The sequence below is a fragment of the Bos javanicus genome, chromosome 10 (genome assembly GCF_032452875.1).
Source record: "Bos javanicus breed banteng chromosome 10, ARS-OSU_banteng_1.0, whole genome shotgun sequence".
NCBI classification, from domain to species: domain Eukaryota; kingdom Metazoa; phylum Chordata; class Mammalia; order Artiodactyla; family Bovidae; genus Bos; species Bos javanicus.
Genome location: NC_083877.1, coordinates 10,808,010 through 10,830,641, shown reverse-complemented (window position 1 = coordinate 10,830,641; position 22,632 = coordinate 10,808,010). Strand labels below are relative to the sequence as shown.

Below are 22,632 nucleotides of genomic sequence, written 5' to 3'. Positions count from 1 at the left end.
AAGTTCAAAGAGCTCTACAGGAAACTTGACCTGATGAAGATGAGCTCATGGCAAATATGTCTAGTTCCATGAAGAAAGGAACTATCTTGAAATACAGTCAACAGATGAGACAGTTGAGAAAATCTGTACTCCGCCAATTACAGATAATGGAATAATATGAAGAGGATCCTTAAATGAGAATTTTTAAAATACTCAAAAAGAGAAGAAGGACACAAAGTAACAAGAAAAAGAGACACATTACTTTTTCATAATATCAGGGCATTATGAAAAAGTAACATGCAAATTCAAGAAAGCATCATTTTCTGATACTGTTACATACGCATGAAAAAAATATAAGCCAATGAATGGGAAATTATAATGGGAAACAATAAGGTGTTTAGGACCAGGTTACTAGAGAAATCAATGGTCTTTCTATATAAAAGCAGTAACTCCTTAAAACATAAAAATAAAGATCTTATTTGTAACAGCCACAGTAACAAAAACATAAAATAGTTAGAAATAAATATGAAATATTTAAGATCTATATGAAGAAAACTTTAAATGCTATTGAGATATGCAAAAGATGATTTAATAAAATGTAATGATGAACTCTACTCATGCATAGGAAGATGTGATATCAAAAATTGATATCTATTATCCCTAATGTTAATCTATTCTTGCTTATTTATTTTTCAGAAATAGAATATGAAGAAATAATGGCCAAATTTTTTCCAAACTTGATGAAAACTATGTATCCACAAATCCTAGAACAGCAAAACTCAAGCAAGTTAAATACAAACCACACAAAAATGCATCATAATCAAATTAATGGAAAGAAGAAACAAAGGCAAAATTTTAAAGACAGTCAGACTAAAATAAAGCAAACACATTATATATAGTAGAACAGAATTTAAGACTCCATAGACTGGTCACGAGAAACAATTAAAAGCTGAAAGAAAATACAATGACATCTTTAAAGTGCTGAAAGACAAAAAAAAAAAAAAAAGAAAAGTCTAGAATTTATATCCAGAAAATATGTTCCTAAAAAGCAAAAATTAAAATATTTCAGGCAAACAAAAGCTAGGTGAATTCACTGCTAGCAGACTTGCACTAACAGAAATGAAACTGGATTTTTTTCAAGCTGAAAGAAATACCAGACAGAAATGTGCATCTGTACAAAGGAATAAAGAAAAGGTTGTAAATATTAGTATAAAGTATAATTAAATATAAAATACTGATATCTAATTTTTAAACTTCTTTAAAAAGACTGGATCATTTAAAGCAAAATAACAATCTTCTGTGGGATTTACAATATATGTAGAAGTAAAATGTATGACAAGGATAATACAAAGGTTGGAAGGAAGAAGTAGAAACATACAGGTGTCATCTGATATGAGAAGATAGATTGTGAGAAGGTGCAAATATTGTAAGCTGTAGAATAACCACCGTGAAAATAAGTTAATAAAGAGCTGTAGTCAATAAATTAATAGAGGAGATACAACAGAATATAAAAAACACTCAAAAAATCCAAAAGAGGATACGACAAAATGAAAAGCAGGAACAGAGATCAATTGGGACAAACAGAAAACAAATAGAAAATTGTTATATTTAAACCCAAGTATATCAATGACATTAAATATGACTTGTCAAATACTCTAAGTCAGAAATTGACAAACTAGATAAACCCAACAAATGTTATCTTCAAGAAAACCCACTTCAAATATAAAAACTCAAAACAGTTAAAGGCTAGGATGAGAAAACATGTACTGGGAAAATAATCCTAGAGAAACTGGAATGGCTATATTTATATCAGATGAAATGGATTTCAAGACAATGATTGCTGTCAAAGACAAAAGATATTCTGCAATAAGAAAGTGGTCAAATCCTCACGAAGATATAATCCTACAGGTGAAAACATCCAAAAACAGGTCTTAAAAAATACGAAAAAGGTAAACTAAGAAAACGACAACAAAATTTTAACACTTCTTTTTTGATTATTGATAGAATAAGTGAAGAGAAAATTAGTAGAGACAAAGATCAGAACCATGTTTGGCCTAATTAACATTTACAGCTGACCCTTAAACAACATGTTTTGTTTCTTCTTTCCAATAAATACCTACTACAAAATTGGTGCAGCTACTGTGGAAAACAGCATGGGAGGGCTCCCCGAAAAACTAAAACTAGAACTGCCATATAACCCAGCAACTCCACTCCTGGGTATATGGCCAAAAACTAAAAGCACTAATTTGAAAAGATACATGCCCCCCAACCCCAATGCTCATAGCAGCTTTATTTATAGTTGCCAAGATATGGAAACAACTTGTGTCCATCAACAAATGAATGGATAAAGACGTTGCAGTACATGTTACACACCCACTGGAATACTACTCAGCCATAAAAAAGAACAAACATTTGCCATTTACAGCAACATGAATTGATGTGGAGAGCATTATGCTGCTGCTGCTGCTGCTGCTAAGTCGCTTCAGTCGTGTCTGACTCTGTGCGACCCCATAGACAGCAGCCCACCAGGCTCCTCTGTCCCTGGGATTCTCCAGGCAAGAACATTATACTGAGTGAAATAAATCAAACAGAGAAAGATAACTACTATATGGTATTACTTATATGTGGAATCTAAAAAAATTACAACAAAGTTAGCAAATATAAGAAACTGACTCAGATATAGAAAACTAGGGGTTACCAAAGAGGAGTAGGGAAAGGGTCAATATAGGGGCAGGGAAGCGGGAGGCACAAACTATCGGATATAAGATAGGCTCAAGAATGTGTTGTACAACATGGCGAATATAGCCAATATTTTGTAGTAACTGTAAATGGAAAGTAACCTTTAAAAATTGTATTAAAAAAAGAAAAAACCTACTATTATCCTATACAAGCCACAGTTGGTGGAATCCTCAAATGTGGAATGGGGGATAAGAAGGGCCAACTGTAAAGTTATCCATAGATTTTTGATGGCACAAATGTGTTGATATCCCTAACTTCCGTGGTGTTCAAGGGTTGACTACATAGACCATCACACCCCCAAACAGCAGAACAACATCTTTTCAAGTACACATAATCAATTTATAGACAATGACTCTAGGCCATGAAACAAGCCTCAAGATATTTAACAGGATTGAAATTATATTTAATACATTCTGTGACGTCAGGATTGTTAGAAGTCAATAGCAAAAATTCTACATGGAGATCCTCTCTAAATATTTAGAAATTAATGCACGTCTAACTATCCCATGGGTCAAAGAGGAAATCACACAGAAACTCAGAAAATACTTTGAACTGAAATATTGTAGAAATACATCATATTAAAATTTGTGGGATACAATTAAAGCAGTATTTAAAGGGAAATTTATAGCTTTAAATGTTTACGGTAGAAAAGAAAAAAAGTCTCAAATCAGTTATCTAGGTTTTCATCTTAAAAAGCTAGAAAATGAAGAGAAAATTCAACCAGACTTGGGCCAAGATGGAGTGGGACTATTACCTGACAGGCAGTTACACTGATATCAACCACATACTTGACAAAATGCTAGGCAATTACCTGAGAACTCTGGAAAGTAAAGAAAAACAGGCAGATTGAGGAGGGAGGAGTCCAAATTTGAAGAAGCAACCTACGTGGGGGGTGAGTTTCCAGGGTCCCCTCCACACCCCTGTTTCTCTTGTACTTTTCACGCAAGGGTATGCTCAAGTCACGGTCCCCACAGAGTCTCCAGTCAAGAAGGGAAATCAAGAGTTCTAAAAGAAGTTCTTCATGAAGGCAGAAGGAAGATGTTATCAGAGGAAAACCTGGAACTTCAGGAATGAGGAAGAGCATCAGATATGGTAAATATCTGCACCAATAAAAACTATTTTTCTCTCCATAAAATATGTATGGCAACTGAAAGCAAAACTCACGATTGTATGGTTCACCTTTCCATGTGTGTAGATGTAGTATGTTTGACAACTATAACACAGAGAGGGCAAAGTAATAAGTCCCCTACTTGTTACTTGAAACAGTGACAGATTTTAGCTTCTTGGGCTCCAAAATCACTGTGGACAGTGACTGCAGCCACAAAATGAAAAGACACTTGCTTCTTAGAAGAAAAGCTATGATAAACCCAGACAGTGTATTAAAAAGCAGAGACATCACTTTCCCAACAAAGGTCAATATAGTCAAAGCTATAATTTTTCCAGTAGTCATGTATGGATGTGAGAGTTAGACCAGAAAGAAAACTGAGTGCCCAAGAATTAATGCTTTTGAACTGGAGTGCTGCAGAAGACTTGAGAGTCCCTTGGACAGCAAGGAGACCCAACCAGTCCATCCTAAAGGAAATCAACCCTGAATATTCACTGGAAGGACAGATGCTGAAGCTGAAACTCCAATACTTTGGCCACCTGATATGAGAAACTGACTCATTGGAAAAGACCCTGATGCTGAGAAAGACTGAGGGCAGGAGGGGAAGGAGACAACAAAGGATGAGATAGTTGGATGGCATCACCGACTCAATGGACATGAGTTTGAGCAAGCTCCGGGAGTTGGTGATGGACAGGGAAGCCTGGTGTGCTGAAGTTGATAAGGGTGCAGAGTTGGACACAACTTAGAGGCTGAACAACAACAACAGTAACATGTTACTTAATGTAGCATGTTTACTTACTTAAAATAGTAAAATATTACCTCTAAGTAGACAAAATGTACATATATTATATATGATAAAATTATATGCTATATATAATTTATATAGTAACTCCTAAAGCACCACTAAAACTAAAAAACTAAACAAAATAAAAAATGTTAAAGGCAAAAAGCCAACAGAAAAATTGAAATGGATACTTACAATTCAAATAGAAGTTAATCAATAATATTAAATATCCAAACAATCTAAAGTGAAAGTCACGTCTGACTCTTTGCAACCCCATGGACTATATAGTCCATGGAATTCTCCAGGCCAGAATACTGGGGTGAGTAGCCGTTCCCTTCTGTAGGGGATCTTCTCAACCCAGGGATCGAACCCTCGTCTCCTGCATTGCTGGCATGTTCTTTACCAGCTGAGACACAAGGGAAGCCTGAGAATCCTGGAGTGGGTAGCCTATCCCTTCACCAGCGGATCTTCCTGACCCAGGAATCAAACCAGGGTCTCCTGCACTGCAGGCGGATTCTTTACCAACTGAGCGATTAGCGAAGCCCAAAAGCAATGTAACAGAAGATGAAACATAGAGGAACAAAAATTAGAGTGGAAAACAAAGCATGAGAAATCCACTTTAAACGTAAAAGCAGAGATAGGTTACAAGTAAAAGGGTGGAGAAAAGTATCCTGTACTGGACTGGCTATACTATCATCAGACAAAGCAGACTCAGAGCAAGAACTATTTCCGAGATAAAGAGGGACATTTCATGAAAATAAAGAGCTCAATTTGCCAAGAAGATAAAGCAATCTTAAATGTGTACACCCCTAACAACAGAATTTCAAAATACGTGAAGCAAACACTCAAAGGACTGAAAAGACAGAGCCACAGTTACAGTTGGAGACGTCAGCATTCTTCTCTCAGTAATCAGTTACTGAGATTAGACAGAAGATCACCAAGCACACAGAAGAACGAACATGATCAGCCATCTTGACCTGAATGATATTCCTATGGAACACTTTACACAATGGCTGAGATGATTAGACAGAAGATCACCAAGCACACAGAAGAACGAACATGATCAGCCATCTTGACCTGAATGATATTCCTATGGAACACTTTACCCAATAGCAGAATACATCTTTTTTTCAAACGCATGTAGAACATTCACCACAACAGATCACATTCCATGCCACAAAGAGACCTTAGCAAACGTAAAAAATTCAAAGCCAGCTGTATTCTCTGAACATAGTTGAGTTAATCTAGAAATCAGTAACAGAAAGATACTTGGAAAATGCTAGTATTTTCAATCAGTAGAGTATCTGTATGTTTACATATTACTTTTCTCTTTTGTATACTTGAAATTTTCATAGTAAAATGTAGACTAATACTTTAAATGTTTAAACTAGTACAGAAGGATAGCTCAGTGAGAATTAAAATAATGAGAACCTCTTCTTATGACTAGATTGTTACCAGAGACTCTGATAAAACTCAGAGGAGGGAGGAGGCCTATGGGAGGAACATAAAGACCCCTCCTAAACTCTCCCCCCAAATCCATAATAGTCAAGAACATCACAGAATTGTCAATAGCAAAAGAAACCTGCAATGTAAACTGTTAAGTTGTGAAACATAAGCCGTGGCTTTGGTTGTTCTGTGACCTTTGGTAAAGGTAGAAAATACGGGAAAACGTTTCATGAGTGATATTGATTCAGCCCATGGAGAACATCTCCTGCTTCTGCTCACAGCTCTGCCTACTCCTCGCCCCTCAACATGAAACATCTTGGTCAAGTGTCATCTAAGCTTAGCAGTCACAACTATTTTCAGGGCATGGTCATGAGCAGACCCTGAATCCCAGCTGTGGGAATATAGGCAGAACATCTGACTGCCCAGCCTCAGTTTCCCTATCTGGGAACTAGAGGCAATTAACCTCCTTACAAAGACTGTGAGGATGAAAGAAGATAATTGGTATGGAAATACTGTCAGCAGGAAAAGCACCTCACAAATGATTTATTGCTACAGACACCAGTCTTGTGATCTCAAGCTGGTGCTCACCTGGAGTAGCGATCAGTTTCCATCATCCTCCGAGAAATGGTGTGGCCTAAGTCAGTGAGTCACGCTTACTAGAGGAAGGGCAGAGATGGCCAGCTGACCACTGAAGTCCCTGCTCCCCCTCCCACAGTGAAGAGCTGGTGCCAGAAAGTGGCTGGCCAGCCAGAAACTGCATTTCCCAGCACCCTTGGCATCCATGTGTGACCAAGGGTCTAGTTCTTGCCACTGGAACATTAGCCACAGCTTTTAAGAAGCAGAAGTGCTTCCTCTTTGCTCTTTTCTCTCCTTCTAGCTGGCCAAACGTGTAGGGAAAATGACCAGACCCAGCTAATGGGCAGCCACAAGGCAGGAAGACCCCGAGCCCCTGAGTCAGCACAGGGAAGCAGAGGCATCCAGCCACAAGGAGCACCTGCCTGGGGCCATCACATGAGCACTCAGGAAGCACCCATGATGCTGACACAATCATGCCTTTCTGGAACATGCAATAAAGTAGTTGGGATGACCTTAACAAGGCTACATGATGCTTCTAGGTTTAATTCCTCTGCCAAGCTTTTGTGGTCATAGCCATGGTCACAAGGTGATCTGTGCCTCAGTTAGGTCACAAGTATGAATGGTCACAGTTCTTGTTCTGAATTCTGGCCTATTGTGAGAATTAACTGAGGTCATGCATACAAGGTGCCAATGTTCAATGAGTGGTAAAGAATCTGCCTGCCAATGCAGGAGATGCAAGAGATGCCGGTTCGATCCCTGGGACAGGAAGATCTCCTGGAGTAGGAAATGGCAACCCACTCCAATATTCTTGCCTGGAAAATCCCATGAACAGAGGCGCCTGGCAGGTTACAGCATATAGCGTCACAGAGTCAGACACAACTGATCACACACACACACACAAACTATTATTATTAAAGCATAGAATTACCAAGCTTTTTTTGAAAATTCATTCATTCCAGAAAACATGTCTAACTCTGTAGCTTGTCTCCAGGTGACTGGCCATTATACACATACCAAACATTTTTCAAAGAAACTTTTTTCAGGAACTTAGCATTTTTCCTGGACAGTTTTTAATCTTTATTTGAACACAGTTAACTGGCAAATCGCCAAGTCTAAAGTTTAAGGCTCAGCTTATACCTGAAGGGTCATGTGTATGGATTTAATGATCGTTTGTAACTTGACCATTTTCTTAGAAGCCTCACTAACCCGCCCACTCCAGGGTGTGGTCAAGAAGTCAAGGATGCAGTGGCCATACAGCTGCAAGTCCGACTGTCACCGGCAGAGGGCACTGCTGCAACAAACAGCTGCAACTTTTGAAGACGCCCCGGGGTCTTTCCATCATCAATAATTGGTTTGGTTTTTTTTTCCCTCTCGTTTTCATTCCTTGCCCTTAGAACAATGGCCATGATATTTCAGAAAAGTCTGGTTATCCTCAGTTGTGCTCAGGTTTTGCAGACCTCCTGAATCTCTCGGTGGTCACTGACACTGGTGTGGCTGAATGTAGCATCAGGAGACGCCGTGCTCCCAGAATCCCAGTCACTGGTGCTCCTTGTCCTCCTGTCATGACTCCCACCTGGTTTCTGCACAGGATTCCACTCCAGTTCTCCGACCCATCGCAGACTCCGGGACTCAGTCCCATTAACTCAGTCATTCTCAACCATGTGTGGCAGATGGGTGGGGTGTAGCATTTCAGAGTCTCTGGTGTGAAGTGTTCTGCAAACACATGTGCCCGGGTCTCACCCCGGAGCTCCTGAATGCGATGCCGGGGTGGGTGGCGCTTTGAGGCAGCTCCTGGGGTGGGAGGTCTGACAAGCACTCCCACTGCAGCCCTGCATACACTGGTGTCGTTAATGAGGCCCCAGCTGAGGCAAAGGGCAGGAGAGGAGAGGAGGGCCCCGTGCGGGTGGAGTTGGCATGACTCAGTGATTGGTTGGTGCTTTACTCTCCCCATTTTTCCCCACAGGGAAAATCTGAAACCCACTCATGCCCAACAGGAGAGTCCCCTCTTTCTTAACTGAGAAAATTAAAGCCTTCCAACTAGTCCGCCCTCCTCATTAACACTCGGGATTCTTATCCGCATTCTCCATGCCTCCTTCCCACCCGGTGCTCAGCCTGTCTTGGTCTCTACATGTGTCCGAGGCCCGCCCACCCGCCTTCCCCTTGGCTCTCTGGGGAACTCTCTCCTCTATTATCCATTCCCCACCTGCACCTCTGGGGTCTTCCTGTCCAGGGTTCCTTTCCTCCAATCACAGCCCCATCGCCTGCACTCAGAGCTCCTGTGTTACCTACTCCCTCATCCTGTCATCACTGGTTCTGTGAATTCCTGCTCCCAGGGATCCTTCCACTCTGTCCTCCCTTCCCTGTCCTTGTGCTAACCTCTGTCACTGCCACACATCCTCTGAACTGGCCTGTCTCCACGAAGCACATTCCCCAGACTGACTTCAGAGACATTTTCCCACATGCTAATCAAGCATATCTTGCCCTGACTGCAAACTTTCTCTGTGCCCCGCCCACCACCTCCGAACAAAGCCCCCGCCTCTGGCACATCACAAGGGCCCTTCCTCACTTGCCCTTCCCCACCCCCAGAGTTCTTACTATACACCCATGAGCCTCTTAAGAAATCTTTGCCTTTGCTTAGCGCTCCTTTCTCCATTTGGCTTCCTGAAGCAAACTCCCATTCATCCCACTAAACCCACATCAGGGACCATCTTGCGTGAAAAGCCTTCCCCAGTACCCTGGGAGAGAGCTCATCCTTCTCTCCTAAAGGATAACTCTGACCTAACAGCAGGCTGTCACTGGTGCGCCTTCCCTGTCTTCAGCTTTGGAGTCACCAGGCGTCCCTTCTCTGCATACTCTGCTCATTCACAGTTCTCTCTTCCTTTTCAGGCTGCGAGCTTCTTGAGGACACAGGCTGGGAATGATTCATTTCAGCCCTCCTAGCACCTACACAGTGCCTCGCTCAGAAGTGGTGGGAATGGGTTAGAGCTAGTCTCTGCTTCCTTTTACGGATCAAGGTCTTTAAAATATAAGATCCCTGCCTCCATGAGATTTCTACTTCCACTTATCCCTTCACCCCCCTAAAATTTGTTCTCCTCCTGTATTTCTGATCTTTTAAAGAAACAAATGAGTCAGCCACATGTCTAAACCATACTGTGCCCATTCACTTCCCATCTTCAACCTCTGGGTCTTCAGACCCTGGTGACTACCAGCAGCCCTGACATTCTTCCCTCGGTTTATTCGGTAGAGAGTCATTGTTTTTGCTGTATCCATTCCACCTCCTTTTGGGAAAAGCACCCCAGTCCTCCTTCAGGGAACCATTTGTCCCTCATTTTCAGTCTAGTGGTTTGGATGCCTCTAGTCGTAACTTGAGATGGGTGTTGATTTAACTCTAAAAATCAGAGCATGACAGCATTGACTTAGAAATGGGCATATAATGGGCTACACCAGAGTCAGACTCATTCAGAGAATTTCATTGAAACTGTCTGTAGGAGAATTGCTCTTCCTGATGGAAAAGATAGAATGGTGTTCCTGGCAGCTGTTTTGTCTTCATAAGGAGAAGGCTTCTGGGCCAACAGAGGGAAGAATAAGGTAAAAGAGTAAGACAAGTCCATAAATCACAGAGCGCCTGAATGCATCTGAACCTCAGCTACCCTGGACTTACCTGTTACAGGAGTCAATGTACTGTTTTATTGTTATTAAACCAATTTGAATTGAGTTTCCTATCACTTGTAAAAAATCCTACACATTAATATATATAAAACAGATAACCAACAAGGACCTACTGTATAGCACAGGGAACTTGATATTTTATAATAACCTACAAGGAAAAAGAATCTGAAAACAGAACACACACACACACACATTTATATGTGGGAATATATATATATGTGTGTGTGTGGGAATAGGTTAGAGCTAGTCTCTGCTTCCCTTGCTTTACATCTGAAACAATAGTGTAAATCAACTATACATCAATTAAAAAATCCTGATTAATGATGATTATTATGACCTATAGTATATGAAGCCTCCGTCTACACTCTCTTTTCCTTATCACTGGTGTCTTGTTTTCCTCCTATCTCACACATAATCCTGATGATAACAGAAATTTGCATTTGCAGAATGTTTAGAGCTCACAAGCCCCCTGGAGAGAGCCCTCACCAGGTGTCACGCACTCTCCCTACTAAACATGACCAGTTCTGTAGCTCTGGCTCTCCTCTCTGTAGGACCCAACTCCTCGTCTCCAAGTCCAGCTTCTCCACAAAACCCCCATCCTCATGCTTCTAACCACCACCCCTCGCCCCACTCATTAGCATCCGACCACTTCCTCTGACTTGTCTGAACCCAATTCTTCCTCTCCGACTTCTTTTTCCCAAACCAGTGCTCTGATTATTTTTTCTCCTTTTATGGAAGCATAGTATATATAACGTTATACAATGATTTTGATCCAGGTATTCATCTTTTCCAGTTTCCCCTCTTCTGAAACCCTGGAGTTATCCTTCATTATCCCTTTCTTCTTAGCTTGGGAATCAGCCGCGACTCAAGCTGGGATAAAGAGAGTGTCTTTCCTAGAGAAAGTGAAAAGTGAAAGTTGCTCAGTTGTGTCCAACTCTTTGGGACCCCATGGACTATACAGTCCATGGAATTCTCTAGGCCAGAATACTGGAGTGGGTAGCCTTTCCCTTCTCCAGGGGATCTTCCCAACCCAGGGATCAAACCTAGGTCTCCCACATTGCAGGCAGATTCTTTACCAGCCGAGCCACAAGGGAAATCTTTCCTACAAGACTAGTAGAAAAGAGATGCTCTCTTCTTCCTGAGTGCCGGGCTGATTGGAGTTAAGGGGGGTCGCTGTTCCTGTCTGCCAGTGAAGCTGAGCCTGAGGGAAGCAGGGTTGAGAGCAGGGGAAGGTGGAAGACTCTGGATGGTCCTATTTGAGCCCCTGCATCCTGCCTTGATTGAAACCAGACATAAGCCTTGGACATTTCAGTTATATGAGCTGTTAAATTACCTTTTTTGGTTCAGCCAGGTTGCCAATTTTCTCTCATAACCTTCCTGTAAAACTGACACAGACTTTGTCTGTTGCTTGTCTCAAGGATGCTGGAGCTGACTGCAGACATTTAAGAAAGGCCAGACAACCCCCGGCTCGTTACGGGGCCCAGGAGGATCTGGATGGGAGGGCCTGAGATATTCTTTCAGGCTGAGAACCGGCGCTGGGTTCATTTGCGAACCTTCTCCTCCCTTTTGAGAACACAGCCCCTCCTCTCTCAACTCCTTCCCACGTCATGTCTCACGTTCCTCGTTCATCAGAACTGCCCTTTCCAATCGTCCCTACTAACGCAGGACCTCTTTGAGGGGATGTGAAGGCTATGAGTTTTCTTCTTAGTTTGGTCAGTGTTTATGGGAAGGAAGGGAGGAAGAAAAGGAGAGAGAGAAAGGAACAAAAGGAAACGGAGGCAAGAAATCTCCTGTTCATGGTATTTTAAGCACTTAATTGTGAAACTCCATCTAGTCTCTTAATCATCGATTCAGAATCCCTCCTTCTCGTATTTACTACCTTTTAAAATCTGAATTTTAATTAAATTTTAATCTGAAACCTGTATGCTTTCAGGTCAATTTAAAAAATATAATCCACCAAGGATACTGCCATGTAGCAAGAACACCTGCAGCGGAAGCTTTTATTCTAAATGCCTTTGTCACCCTCTCTTGACCTCATCTTCCTGCTCAACTCTCTACTGTCTCATGATTTTCTTAGTTTCCTTCCTTATCAGAGTGAAGTGCCCAGACCCAGAGCTGATACACTGGATCTTAATGGTGTTTTGGGGCATAACGGCAAAGGATCCTTCCAGAGGTATTCAGACAAGCTAGACACTATTGTCTAACTTCTCAAAGGAAAACTAGATGATGAGATAATCCTCCCCAGTGGGTTATAGAAGCAAATAATCTATGTTTTCATTATCAGAGCCTTGACACTGTCCCCCCACCCCTCCCCCTCAAAAAAAAAAAAAAAGAAAAGAAAAGAATACCCTAGACACTTTCTGCTTTCCATTGTCTGGGAAGTTTTTCCATCCAGACATTTCTTAAGTGGTTAGAATGGTGCTGAGTGTAACTGTGGCGGGCAGGTCCAGCTGGCCCAGACTTCCCTGCAAGGGCCTCTCATTGCGGCATGTTTAAAATAGTAGTCACTGCCTCAAGTGGATGAGGTTTTTTTAAAGGAATGTTACTGTTGGTTCGTCTACGCATCCAAGAATTCATATATAAATGCTTACTGAGAACCCACTGTGTACTGCGTTCTATTAAACTCCAAGGGAGGAGAGGCCAAAACAGGGGAGCACTGTTCTTGCTCTCTGGGCATTTATCATCTAATCACAGAGATCCCTACACCCTCAGATTTTGCTTCAGCTGAGAGCTTGAAACCAGAGGTTCCCAACCCTGGTCTCATGTTAGTGTCCCCGAGACGCGTTATGAGCACTGTTGACGACAGAGTCTCATGCTAAGCAATTAAATGAGAAATATCTGGGTAGAATCCAGGCATGGATATTGTTAACCCCTGCCTCCTGATAAGTCTAAGGTGCAACCAGATTTGAGAAAATTTGGCCTAAATGCTTTTTTTTTTTTTTCTTTTGCCACACCGCATGGCTTGTAGGATCTTAAGTTCATCCTGCAGTGGAAGCAAGGAGTCTTAACCACTGGACCACCAGGGAAATCAAAACGACCTCTTCTTAAACACAAAGGTCAGTTTGCCCTCCCTGACTGCCCCTGCCAAAAGGAATAGATATTATTGACTCTCAAGGGTCCAAGTGTTTCCATCAAAGAAACAACCAGGAAACTTCAGACCAAGTCCCCCTTTCCAGAAGGGACAGGAGGAGGAGGAGATGGCAGGACAGTGAGCACACTGCAGCCCCTGAAGAAAGGCAGGGCCCATTCTCCAGCCTGGGAGATGGAGGCAGTCAATCCAAGGGCACCTCAGTCTTGGACCAAACCTAGGTTTCTTCGCAGCCACCTGACTCGCTGCCTGCATTCATAAACTCGGGGGCCGGTAGTTATCTGGACCAAATGAGAAGTATTGATACATTTCAGATCACAAACCCAGAATCTTCAAAGGCAACAGAGGTTGACCTAGATTTTCTCTTCCCCAGCCTCCATCTCTGACCACTGTTCCTGGCCGGGGCAGGTGCAGGGTCTCGGCTGACAGGGGCGGGCTGGGCCTTAGCATCCCAGAACAGACATTCCTAGGCCCTGACAGCAGCTGCCTGGCTGGGAGATGCGACTTAGCCTTGATTAGAGTAGTAGTCTTTTATTTCCCCTTGTCTGAGCGGGCCCATTCAGCCAGCATGAATCCGTTTGTCCAAATGACTCGAACCTAACCGCCAGCACTGCAGCCAAAACCTCTCAGGCCCTGACCTCCCTCTGAAATTGCTCTGACCAACATATCTGCATCCTCTCACCAACATTTCAGACACGGCTGGGCTCCAAGCTCTACCTCAGAATGTGATTCATCCGGAGCATCAGTGCACGGGAGACACAGATTGGAAACTTTTATACGCTACAGGCAAAAAATAAAGCAAGACTGAGCAATGGAGATGTAAGCTCCCACATAATTGTCTCCTAAGGGTATGGGCAGGATGCCGTGTTCAGAACGTGGCAAGTCTTTCAAGGCTCCAGAGGGGCTCTGGGAGCTTACACAGCTCTCCTGTTGAGAAAGAAACAAAAAGCGTTCTCACCAACACAAAAATTTAGTTCGTGAATCCCCTTGGACACCCAATGTCAGAGTGGTCTGGGCCTCCCAGAAGGACTTTGGCATCATAAAATCTCACCTGATCACAAGCTGTGTTTTCTGGGAAGCAGTGACACCTGGGGCTCTGCTCCCTCAACTGCCTCCCCAAAATATCGGCCCTGCCCTGAGGGGTGAGATCAGGCCATCTGACCCCATTTTGCCGTCAGCCCTCCTGCCTCCAAGTCTTAAGACTTAAGTCTTAAGACCACTAGACCACCTCTAGTCCATTCTCTTCTTCTCAGCCCTCATTTTGAAGGAGCTCGGAACAGTAGAAATGCTTGCCTTGAGCCTGTGTTCACAGAGAGCATTTCTGTCTACGCTTCAGCAACAGGAGGTGGGATCTGCTCTCCTGGGAGAGTCAGGGAATCTAGTCCATGAAGCCCCCACAGCACCAGCTGCACTCTAATGGCTCATTCCACCAACATGCACTCCACTTCTATTATGCCAGGTAGGAGCTAAGCTGCATATCGTACAGGATGCAAAGCTGAGCACCTTCTCTGTAACAGACAGGAGGGAGGCCAACGGCGCCTAGGGTTCCTGGAGGAGGGCAGCAATATCAAGGGTTGTGATACTGATATTGATCTAAAATGATGTCTCACAGCTTCATTAAGATCACTTACAAAGGGGAAATTCCTCATCCTGATTCCATCTCAGAAAAGTTTGGAAACTTTTCCTGTATAGTCTGAGTCCTTCACTGAGACACTGTGGCCAACTTTCTGTTTGTCCTGGTAGGAGACCTCTAGTGGTGGTTGGTGTGGCTTTCTGTATGTCTGTCCTCTCCTTAAGAAGAGAGCAGCTGTAGGGATTCTATGTAAGAATGTGTGTTCTCTTCTGAACTCGTTCTATGAGGCCAGCATCACCCTGATACCAAATCCAGACAAAGATATCACTAAAAGAGAAAAACACAGGCCAGTATCACCGATAAGCATGATGGAAAAGTTCCCAACAAAATATTAGCAAACCAAATCCAATAATACATTAAAAGGATCATACCATGTTCAAGTGGGATTTATCCCAGAAAGTAAGGGTTTTTTCAGTATCAGCAATTTAATGTGATATACCACAGTAACAACTTAAAAAAGAAAAACCGTATAGTCATCTCCATAGATTCAGAAAAAGCTTTGACAAAATTAATCACCACAGGGAGGCCTGGCGTGCTGTGATTCATGGGGTCGCAAAGAGTCGGACACAACTGAGCGACTGATCTGATCTGATGATTAAAAAACTCTCCAGAGTTGAGCTTGGAGGGGATATACCTCAACATAGTAAAGGCCATATATGACAAACCCACAGGTATGTGGTGAAAAGCTGAAAGCATACCTTCTCAGATCAGGAACAAGACAGGGATGCCTGCTCTTGTCACTTTTGTCTAACATAGTTTTGGAAGTCCTAGTCATAGCAATCAGATTAGAAAAAGAAGGAAAAGAAATCCAAGTTGGAAAGGAAGAAGTAAAATTGTCACTGTTAGGACTTCCCTGGTGGCTCAGATGGTAAAGCGTCTGTCTATAATGCAGGAGACCTGGGTTCGATCCCTGGGTTGGGAAGATTCCCTGGAGAAGGAAATGGCAACCCACTCCAGTACTCTTGCCTAGAAAAATCCCATGGATGGAGGAGCCTGGCGCAGGCTACTGTCCACGGGGTCGCAAAGAGTTGGACACGACTGAGCAACTTCACTTTCTTTCACACTTTCTTTGCACGTGACACACCAGAAAACTACTAGAGCTCATCAGTGAATTCAGTAAAGTTGCAGGATACAAAATTAATATACGGAACTCTGTTGCATTTTTATACTAACAACAAGCTATCAGGAAGAGAAATTAAGGAAACAATCACATTTACCATTCCATCAAAAAAGAATAAAATACTTAGGAATAAACCTACCTAAGGAGATAAAAGACCTGTGCTCACAAACCTATAAGATGCTGAAAAAGGAAACTGACGATGACACAGACAGATGGAAAGATACACCATGTTCTTGGGTTGGAAGAGTTAACATTATTAAAATTACTGTACTACACAAGGCAATCTACATTCAGTGAAATCGCTATCAAAATACCAATAGCATTTTTCACAGAACTAAAAAAATAATTTTTAAACTTTGTATGGAAACAAAAAGACCCTGCATAGCCAAAACAACTTTGAGAAAGAATAGAGCTGGAAAAATCACACTTCGTGACATCAGACTACACTACAAAGCTACAGTAATCAAAACAGCACAATACTGGCACAAAAACAGACACATGGATCAATGGGAATAGAGAGCCCAGAAATAAACCTATGCATTTATGGTCAACTAATCTGTGACAAAGGAGGCAAGAATATACAATGGAAAAAAGACAGTTTCTTCAGTAAGTGGAGCTCAGATTAGGAGAAAATATTTGCAAACGATGTGACTGGCAAGGAATTAGTCTCCAAAATTCACAAACAGCTTATGACACTTAATAGCATCAAAACAACCTAATCAAAAAATGGGCAGAAGACCTAAATAGACATTTCTCCAAAAAAAGACATTCATATGGCCAAGAGGCACATGAGAAAGTGCTCAACATCACAAATTATTAGAGAAATTAAAGTGCATACTGTTCATGGGGTTCTCACCCTGCTTATTTAACTTATACGCAGAGTACATCATGAGAACTGCTGGACTAGATGAAACACAAGCCGGAATCAAGACTGCTGGGAGAAATATCAATAATATCAGATATGCAGATGACACCACCCTTATGGCAGAAAGTGAAGAAGAACTAAAGAGCCTCTTGATGAAAGTGAAAAAGGAGAGTGAAAAAGTTGGCATAAAACTCAACATTCAGAAAACTAAGATCATGGCATATGGTCCCATCACTTCATGCCAAATAGATGGGGAAACAGTGGAAACATTGAGAGACTTTACTTTTGGGGGCTCCAAAATAACTGCAGATGGTGACTGCAGCTATTAAAAGAAAATTAAATTATGCTTGCTCCTGGGAAGAAACGCTGTGACCAACCTAGACAGCATATTAAAAAGCAGAGACATTACTTTGTCAACAAAGGTCTGTCTAGTCAAAGCTTTGGTTTTTCCAATAGTTATATATGGATGTGAGAGTTGGACTATAAAGAAAGCTGAGAGCTGAAGAACTGATGCTTTTGAACTGTGGTGTTGGAGAAGACTCTTGAGAGTCCCTTGGACAGCAAGGAGATCAAATCAGTCAATCCTAAAGGAAATCAGTCCTGAATATTCGTTGGAAGGACTGATGTTGAAGTGAAATTCCAATACTTTGGCCATCTGATGCGAAGAACTGACTCCTTGGAAAAGACCCTGATGCTGGGAAAGACTGAGGGCAGGAGGAAAAGGGGACGACAGAGGATGAGATGGTTGGATGGCATCACCGACTCAATGGACATGAGTCTGCGTGAACTCCGGGAGCTGGTGATGGACAGGGAAGCCTGGTGTGCTGCAGTCCATGGGGTCACAAACAGCCAACACGACTGAGTGACTGGACTGAACTCTGCATATAAGTTAAATAAGCAGGGTGACAATATACAGCCTTGATGTACTCCTTTCCCAATTTGGAACCAGTCTGTTGTTCCATGTCCAATTCTACTGTTATTTTTTGACCTGCATACAGATTTCTCAGGAGGCAGGCAAGGTGGTCTGGTATTCCCATCTCTTGAAGAATTTTCCACAGTTTGTTGTGATGCACACAGTCAAAGACTTTGGTGTAGTCAATAAAGCAGAAGTAGATGTTTTTCTGGAACTCTCTTGCTTTTTCTATGCTCCAACAGATGTTGACAATTTGCTCTCTGGTTCCTCTTCCTTTGCTAAATCTAGTTGGAACATCTGGAACTTCACAGTTCACATTCTGTTGCAGTCTGGCTTGGAGTATTTTGAGCATTACTTTACTAGCGTGTGAGATGAATGCAATTGTGCAGTAGTTTGTACATTCTTTGGCATTGCCTTTCTTTGGGATTGGAATGAAAACTGACCTTTTCCAGTCCTGTGGCCACTGCTGAGTTTTCCAAATTTGCTGGCATATCAAGTGCAGCACTTTCACAGCATCATCTTTTAGGATTTGAAATAGCTCAACTGGAATTCCACCATCTCCACTAGCTTTGTTCATAGTGATGCTTTGTAAGGCCCACTTGACTTTGCATTCCAGGATGCCTGGCTCTAGGTGAGTGATCATACCATTGTTGTTATTTAGGTCATTAAGATCTTCCTTGTATAGTTCTTCTGTGTATCATTGCCACTTCTTAATATCTTCTGCTTCTGTTAGATCCATACTGTTTCTGTCATTTATTGTGCCCATCTCTGCATGAAAGGGAAAACAGCATGGAAGTTCCTTAAAAAACTAAAACTAGGGCTACCATATGATCCTGCGATCCCACTCCTGGGCATCTCTCTGGAGAATACCATGATCCAAAATGATACATGCACCCCAGTGCTCACTGTAGCACTGTTAACAATAGCCAGTATGTGGAAGCAACCAAAACGGCCATCAACAGAGGAATGGATAAAGAAGATGTGGTACATGTATACAATGGAATATTATTCAGCCATTAAAAAGAATGAAATAATGCCATTTGCAGCAATGTGGACGGACCTAGAGACTGTCATACTGAGTGAAGTCAGACAGAGAAGGAGAAATATAATATGACATCCCTAATATGTGGAATCTAAAAAAGAAATGATACAGATGAATTTACTTACAAAAGACAAAGAGACCCACAGATTTAGAGAATGAATTTCTGGTTCCCAGGGGGAAGGATGGCACAAAGGGAGAGTTAGGGAGTTTGGGATGGACATGTACACACTGCTGTATTTAAAACAGATAACCAACAAGGACCTACTGTATAGCACATGAAACTCTGCTCAATGTTATGTGGCAGCCTGGAAGGGAGGGGAGTTTGGAGGAGAATAGACACATGTATTTGTATTACTGAGTCCCTTTGCTGTTGACCTGAAACTATCACAACATTGTTAATTGGCTATATCTCAATACAAAATAAAAAGTTAAAGAAATAAGTGGTGCTAGGAAAACTGGATACCAACATATAAAATAATGAAATTATAAAATTCTCCAACACCTTAAAAAAAAACTCAGAATGAATTGAAGACCTAAAGGTAAGACTGGATACCATAAAACTCCTAAAGAAAAACATAGGCAGAATACTCTTTGACACAAATCGTAGCAGTATGTTTTTTAAAATGGCTCCTCAACAAAGGAAATAAAAGCAAAAATAAACAAATATGACCTAATTAGATTTTGCACAGCGAAGGAAACTGTCAATAAAGATGACCTATTGAATGGGAGAAAATATTTAAAAGATATGACCAATAAAGGATACATAAATAGCACACATATAGGATACATCCAGCTTGTATAAACAGCTCATACAAATCAACATTTAAAAAAAAATCAGACAACCTGATTTTAAAATGAGCAGAAGAACCGAATAGAATTTTTTCCAAGGAGATGCAGATGGCCAATAGGCACGTGCAAAGATGCTAACCACTGCTAATATCAGGAAAATACAAATCAAAACCACAACGAATACCCCTTTACACCTGTTAGAATGGCTCTCACCAAAAAGAACACAAATAACAAATGTTGGTGAGGGTGTGGAGGACAGGGAATCCTTATACACTGCTGGTGGGAATCTAAATTGGTGCAGTCTCTGTGGAAAATAGTACGAAGGTTTCTCAAAAAGCTAAACATAGAATTACCACATGACCTAGCAATTCCACTCCTAGGTATATATCCCCCCAAAACAAAAGCGCTAATTCAGAAAGATATATGTACCCCAATGTCCACAGCAGCATTATTTACAATTGCCAAGGTACAGAAGCACCCTAAGTGTCCATCAGCAGATGAACGGACAATGAAGATGTGGTATATACACATAATGGAATATTACATTACTCAGCCATAGAAAAGAACAAAATTTTGCCACCTGCAGCAACACTGATGGACGTAGAGGGTATTATACTAAGAAAAATATGTCAAAGACAAGTATTGTATGATATCACTTATATGTAGAGTCTAAAAATATAACAACCAGTGAACATAAAAAAGAAGCAGACTCACTGATACAGAGAGCAAACTAGTAATTACCACTAGGGAGAGGGAAGTAGGGAGGGGCAATACAGGGGTATGGGATTAAGAAATAAAAATTATTAAAAAAAAAAAGAAATATAAACTATTAAGTATAAAAATAAGCTATAAGGATATACTATACAACACAGGGAACATAGCCAATATAACCTTTAAAACTTGTGAATCACTATATTGTACACCTGTAACATATTATACATCAATTATACTTCAATTTTTAAAAAACTTAAAAAACAACTTTCAAAAATGTCAACTATTTGCAACAAATGTGAACGGACCTTGAGGGCATTATGCTAAGTGAAATAAGTCAGACAGAAAAAGACAAATGTTACATGTTCACAATAGGTATGTGTGTCAAATCATTATATTGTACACATAAAACTAACAATGTTATACTACTTATATATCAATAAAAAAATAATTCTAAGCATTTAAACAAGACAGAGTACATGTGTCCTACCTGCGAATTTCCCGCACCCCGGCACTGTGTGAGGCAGAGAGGGCCAAGACCACATGCATGGGGGGTTTAAGCACCCTTCTCCCAGGGCTCAAAGTAGTTCATTAGGAATAAAATTAGTTAAGGCAAAAGAGGGGAAATGTTGTAACATCAAACTCTCCAGCGAAGTCCCACAGAAGGTCAACCGGAGAGCGCGCCCCTTGTCTTCACGCGGCATCTCAACCACTGCAGGCCCTGCTCTGTGGACCCCTCTGGAGTCACCCCCAGCTTTTGTTCGCAGTCTCTTTCCTGCGAGAAGGTTTTGCATGGGCATCCCGCGTCTCATTGCAGTTATTTCCGTGCATCTTCCGTCCCTAAGTCAGCGCCTTGGGGATGCATGTGGAACACTGGGCTTCTCCCTCTGGCCCGGCCTCCAGTGCTGACGCCCGGGTCCAGCCACCTGGGCTCTGACTCAGATGGTTTGGGGCGGGGCCCAGGCACGTGGGTTTTGAGCTTCCCAGGTGACTCTCAGATGTTGCTAAAAGGCTGGGGCTTTGGTTTCTCTTGCCAGGCCTTCTCTTACACTTTGTATTCTTCCTGCTCATCATGATAAAGAGAGCAGAAGCCAAGGCAATAGCTTAGTTCTGGAAGTTCAACATGACACCACTGAAAGCATTTATCTCCCTTGGCTTTGGCCAGGGTTAAGAGACCTCTGGTTCTGGGCCCAAGTTCTATCCTCTATGTCACCAGGCCCCAGGAGAAGTACTGCCAATATTTCTGCTTATATTTGTGAAACCCTAATCACACATTTTGCTTCCCAGGATAATCAGTGGTAAACAAAATCTGCCTGCCAACCAGAAGCTATTGGTTCAGTCCCTGGGTGGGGAAGATCCCCTGGAGAAGGAAATGGCAACCTACTCCAGTATTCTTGCCTGGGAAATTCCACAGACAGAGGAGCCCGGTGGGCTACAGTCCATGGGGTCGCAAACAGTTGGGCATGACTAAATGACAACAACAAATCACACCTTGACATCCTGAAAAGCCACACAATGGAGCTGTGATTTCACATAAATCATGGCCATGCATGGTGTGCTGGGTGTGTGTTTTTTTATTTCTTTGTGTCTCTACGTTCCTCTGTCCCTCAGTGTTTTTACATTTTAAAAATATCTTTGAATTATTATAAAATAAAACTAAAATGCTTAATTTCTTCATGTTTATTGAGATGAATTTTTGGCCTTCATTCTTATTTTTTTAAAGACACATTTCTCTCTGAAAGAAAAATAAATGGACTGCTGCTTAGGCGGGCTCCCTCCAGGTTGTAAAGGCAGGGTGGGGTGACAGAGCACTGTCCAGGAGTGACCAGAAGGCCCAAGCTTGCCTCCGTTACTCACTATCACACGCACCAAGATGCAAGGTCCCGTGGGCTTCTCGATGCCCAACCAGAAAATGCGGGAGGACGTTTTCAGAGCCTGTATCCACAGCCCACAACCTCGGGTCATTATGAAAATCACATAGTTTGCGGGGAGGGGGAATGATTCCTTTTCATCAGGCAACCAGGTATACTATGAGCTCGAATCTTTCTGCAAGAGAAATTTTTCATGCTGATTTCGGTTTCTTTGGAAATGTAGCATTCATCTGTGTGATCAGAGCCCTGGCTGGTCTATGGGCGGCTTTTCTTTTTCTGGGATGGCTGATCAGCAGTCTGTC

The 22,632-nt window shown here is 42.0% G+C and overlaps 1 long non-coding RNA gene across 1 annotated transcript in view; it reads right to left on the bottom strand.

Moving 5' to 3' along the window:
• The window catches only part of LOC133255614 (uncharacterized), a 119,091-nt gene extending 97,450 nt beyond the window's left edge, over positions 1-21,641 (bottom strand). The window contains exon 1 of the long non-coding RNA XR_009738994.1: positions 20,950-21,641. This is a non-coding gene — a long non-coding RNA (uncharacterized LOC133255614). The remainder of the gene's footprint in view (positions 1-20,949) is intronic.
• Positions 21,642-22,632: the final 991 nt, after the last annotated feature.